The sequence below is a fragment of the Pteropus vampyrus genome, unplaced genomic scaffold (assembly GCF_000151845.1).
Source record: "Pteropus vampyrus isolate Shadow unplaced genomic scaffold, Pvam_2.0 Scaffold48, whole genome shotgun sequence".
NCBI lineage: Eukaryota > Metazoa > Chordata > Mammalia > Chiroptera > Pteropodidae > Pteropus > Pteropus vampyrus.
In genome coordinates, this window is record NW_011888829.1 from 6574088 (window position 1) to 6579536 (window position 5449).

The 5449-nt window shown below is 36.7% G+C and overlaps 1 protein-coding gene and 1 pseudogene across 3 annotated transcripts in view; both read left to right on the plus strand.

The window, feature by feature from the left end:
• Positions 1–5449, plus strand: part of CHCHD3 (coiled-coil-helix-coiled-coil-helix domain containing 3) — a 276934-nt gene that overhangs the window by 55275 nt on the left and 216210 nt on the right. The window lies entirely within an intron of this gene.
• LOC111739282 lies at positions 4241–4358 on the plus strand (annotated as a pseudogene).

A 5449-nucleotide genomic window follows, 5' to 3' on the forward strand; every position in this document is an offset into this window, starting at 1 on the left:
TCTTTATTTCCAGCTTGGTCCTCTTTGCATTTCGTGAGTCTTTCTGAAGAAACCTTTTAACACAGCCACACTCGGTACTATTGGGTTTGGGTTTGTAGATTTAATGCTGTTTAATTTATAGCTTTATCCCCAGTGAACAAAATACATCCATTTGTGAAACAAACAAAAAAATTAAGCTATGCATCAAAAAGCAATATCCAGAGGTAATTATTATTTTTTAATTTAAATTATAGATCTTATTTTCCCAGAGGCTTTGTGAGGTCTTGCAACTATTTATTCAGGATATTAAGACATGAAATGCTAGATGTATCTGATTCTCAATGCTGGTTTAAAGAATCGTCTACTTAAAAATGTGGAAACTGTAGAGTATGAATGATGAGCTTGTCTGTTGCTATAAAGCTTCTGCAGCCCAGTATTGATGTTTGTTTTCACATAGAATGGAGCATGATCTGGTTTCCATGAGTGCTTATTGTGAAGCAAACAATAAAATGGACACGATTTGCATAGTATGCCATTCAAATTAGAAATTTACGAAGGTTTATAAATCCTGTTGGAGCGGTAATAGTACAAAATAAACTGTTAACTTGATGCTGTTAATATTTAGGTTGCCAGTCTCTTTGTAACACTGTGCCTTCTGATTCAATATTTGTGGTTATGAATGTACAGTAAAGGCTTTTCATTCTGACATCATCATTAACTTTAATGTATTAGTAGCTTCAGTTATCCTGTATCTACACAGATGGCATTTTTTGAATGCATTCTTAATATATATTATCCTTTGGTAACTGAATTTAATTGTCAGCTAAACATTATACTTATACTCTGTGTGTGTGTGTGTGTGTGTGTGTGTGTGTGTGTCTGCCAACTAGATGGATAATGCCAAACTGTTACATGTTTCTTTCTAACCCCCGAGATTTACCCTAGATATCTTTGGACTCTTCCTAATCAAATGCTATACCTTTTATATGATAAGGAGCAGGACAAGAGTTATCCTGCAGCGTAGACTGTGTAGTCATTTACTTCTAGTATACTGTGTGTTGCATTCATCGGTAGCATGGGTGCTTCCATTATTATTTTTTTAAACAATCAGTGCTCTGTATGTGTTAATGAATTTATTGAAATTAAAACATTAGTGGATATTTCTATAGTGCTGAAAATTTTATTTGGCTATCGCTCAGCTATCTCGGTGATGGCGGAGTCAGTCTTTATCTAAAATCTGCCACTTGAGTTATGCAATTACATACATTTGTTTTCTTAGAGTAGATCTTCATTTGTCTCTTCAGCATTTTTAAACTAGCATGTAAATATAGGTTTTATAAAATTGGACATGATATATATCATCAAATGGTAAAACCAGAAAGCGAAACGGAGTAAAGGAAAAATCCCAAAGGACCTGACATTTTTCTAAGAGGCAAGCCACAATTTTTATTAAGTAACTTATGGAGATTGTTCAAGAAATACTGTAATAGGGGAGGGAATTGCAGTGAAAATGAAGGAAAGGGAAAGTCGTCGGTGGAAGAAGTTATAAAGGAAATTGGTTTGTCCTTTGAGATCCAGGTAATCTATGCAAGTTTCAAATCATGGCTGCATTTTCAATTTTTTGTTTTGCCATAGATGATGGGGCATTCATAAAGTCATTTCATCTTTTGGAATCATTTCTGTTCCCCATTCAAGGAACTTTCTTAAATATGTTACAGTGCCTCTCCAACCCCCTTCCCTCTCTACCCCTGGTTTAACTAGTTTCTGAAAACATAGAATTTGGACAGAATTCATATAACATAGAGAAGATAGGTGAAGCGTAATGAATTGATGCTAAACTTTCTCTGAGGATTAAGGCCATGATTTTCACAGCTGCTAAAAATACTCAATCAATTTTTGATCCTGAACCTAAATTAGAAATATGGATTCTTGGAATTTCTTAAGGATTTAAATTCTTAGAAATTTTGTGTGGCTAAGAGGGGTAAATGATTACGAGGCACTCAGTAAAGAAGAAATTTTGAACTAACCAAAACATTTGTTTAGAATGTTCTTTATTAAAAACATATAAAATTTGGTTGAGAATCATGAGCTGCTTTCAACCATACAAATATTATTTTAAATAATAGTTTCAAATGAAGGGTTTAGGGCAGACTTGTAACCACGCACTTGCGGTGCCTGACTTTTTTTTTTGGACAGTGCAAAGGTCAAATAATTATTGTTTTATATTGGGACAGTACATTTCATATCTCAACCAAAAGACAAAAATGCAATTTAACTCAAAGGCACAACAATTAAAACACAGAAAATGGCATCAATTAAAACACAGAAAATGGCATGTTTTATGGTTAGTGTCGTATTATCTACATCTAATTGACAAAATGCCAGTGTTTGTGTTCATTAAGATACATTTGCCATTGAGAAAGGAATGAAAATGGTTTCAGAGATTTTAAAAAGTAACGTATATATATGTGAAGAAAACATACTTGGTTGTAATACCTTTAAAAAGGAAAGTGTTTATATACGTAAAAGCCATGGAAGCACACCTCCTGAGCTGGCGGTAGTTTTGCAGATTTCCTTGGCAAATCTGATTTATATGGCTTGAACATTTCTCATTTTTACTTTTTCTCATTTCACAAACTTGGCCGGTCCCTAAAGATCTGCTTGGAAACTCGCTGTGCTAATAGGCGAAGTTGGCCTTTCCTGGGCTTCTCTTAAAGTAGCCCATCCACAAACACTGACCTTTTCGTTTAATAACAGTTTTATTTGAGAAAATGTTCAGATCCTGAGAGCTGAAAAGAGTGTTTGAGAGAAAGGCCATTTTAAATAGTAGTCTCCCAATGGTATATCTTCCCCCTTCCCCCCCATGCACTTTAGATCAGACCCATCAGAAGAAATACGTTGTTGCTTCCTGTATCCTATTGATTTAAACACAAATAACATAAAACTTAGATTTGTTCAAAATCCATTACCGCACTGGTTTATTTTCCTGCCTGGGCTTGGATTCACTGTTTTAGATTTTAAACTCTTTATGTTAGGTCCTGTTTTATCTTTTGTTATTTTAAATTCTCAATGGCATTTAAAGTAATTACCTTTTCAGCTGTGACCTTGGAATCGTGACTGAAAGTTGTGTGTGTGTGTGTGTGTGTGTGTGTGTGTGTGTGTTTTCATTTCCAGAAATAGTTTGGGGCATGTGAGAGACAGCTGTGCTTCAATCCCTTTAGTGACCAAACAAAAGCGTTGTCGATCAGTTTGTCCCTTGGGCCTGTCTTTTTCAATGGCCTCGAGAGTTTCCCACCCTTTTCACTGCTGCCTGCTTTCCTCTTCCACCTCTCTCTTCCCTCTTGGCCTATCTAGATGATACCACCAGTTGTCTCCATCTGCTTCTCACCTTTCCCCCATGGCAGGTGGCAGGGCTGATGATGACAGGCAGGAGGGCACAGAGAAAGAAGACAAGCTTCGAAGCCACGTTTCTTTCTCTGCAGTCTCTCCCACATGCTTCCTTTCCAGCCACCCAGCTGGTCACCCTTTCGTAATGGAGTCCTTACCCCTCCGTTCCAGATGATCACATCATAATAAAAAAAGTTCACTGCTGATTTTGGTCTTTCCGCTGATAGGAAGCCCATATGTAAGAGGCATGAAACGCACTGTGAAGATATAAGACTGAATTAGCAGCTCGCTTAGGAAGCTGATCTCATTGCTTCCTCCTTAGACCTGGTGCACTGACATCTTTCAGGAGCCTCGTTTTAATGGACTGAACGAAATGCAGTTGAATTGTGACTGAGAATTTGAATTTTGCCTGAGAAAATTTTTGCCGTGATAATTTGCAATAATCCGTGGCAAGTGGCGTGATTTTGCATGTACAGTTTGACTGTGTGTTAATCCTAACTGGTATGTTGAACTTCAGAGCATAGTTTGATCAGGTCGTACTAATTGGTTAAATGGTTGTTTCATTTTTTGCCACTAATAAAGCTCATAGCTGTGAACAACTCGATGTAGTGTCATGTTGTTTTGCTTGTTAATGAGAAGGAGATGAAAATATGAAAATCATTGCCTTGTGGAGTGCCCGGTCTAGAACTTCATAGCCAGCAGGCACCCATGCAATCCACCCGTCTTGCATTTGGATGAGGAAATCAAAACTCAGGTCGGTTAACTGATTTATCCAAGTCTAGCGAATAGGAAATCAGGGAGTACTCAGCTTCTTTCTTGAGCTATTACAAATTTCTCTGCTGTTATTTGTATTGTTTTAAAACCTTTAATATTGGTCTACGGCCATGCTACCTTGAACAAGCCGATCCCGGCTGATCTTGGAAGTTAAGCGGGGTCGGGCCTGATTAGTACTTGGATGGAAGACCACCTAGGAAGACCAGGTGCTGTAAGTGTAAAAAATAAAAATAGGGATTGTAAACTGACAAGGTCCTTGCAATCTGTGAGGTCAACCAAAGTTTCCCTCACCTAAAAAAAAAAAAAAACCTTTAACATTGAAAAATCTGAAGATTTGCCTGAATGTAAACAGAATTCTCTGTATTAGTTTTTTCTTCATCTCGTGTGATCTTTTCAAAGCAGAAGTATGTACCTTTCTTATGCTCTAGTGTATACTATGAAGTAGGAGAGAAGCCAAGTGGCAGTGTGTAGTATATAGTTCAAAGGGATCCTAGAGAACATCCATTTGAGAGCCACATTTTGAGAAACTGTTGCCCAGTTCGTAACTTCCCAAGATCCACAGATTGTTGATAGCTTTGCTGGGATTAAACCTCAATTAGTGTTTATTATATTCCTTTGATTCCTTATCCATTGTTCTTATATTCCTTTTTTAACAGCCTTCTTGAGATACAGTCAACATATTATACAATTCACTAATAAAAGTGTACAGTCCAGTGGTTTTTAGTGTATTTACATAGTTGTGCAGCCATCTCATAATCTAATTTTAGAACATTTTCAACATCCTGAAAAGAAATCCTTTACTTATTAGATGTCACTCTCCATTGTCCCCTTCCTCCCACCCCTGGCAACCAGTCTAATCTACTTTTTGAGTCTATGGACTTGCCTTTTCTAGACATTACATATTAATAGCAACATATAATATATGACCTTTATGTCTGGCCTCTTTCACTTAGCATAATGTTTTTGAGGTTTATGCATGTGGCAGCATCTATCAGAACTTGATAATTTTTTATGCCCAAATAAAACCACACTGAATGGATATACTACATTTTGTTTATCTACTCATCGGTTGATGGGAATTTAGGATGTCTTCACTTTTGGGGTATTATAAATAACACTGCCATAAATATTCATGTACAAACTTTGTGTAGACATATGTTTCCAGTTTTCTTGAGTATATACAGTACCTAAAAGTGGAATCCGTAGGTCATATGGTAACTATGTTTAGCATTTTGAGGAACTGTCTGTTTTTTACAGTGGCTACATAATGTTTCATTCCCACCACCAGTGTATAAGGTTCCAATTTCTC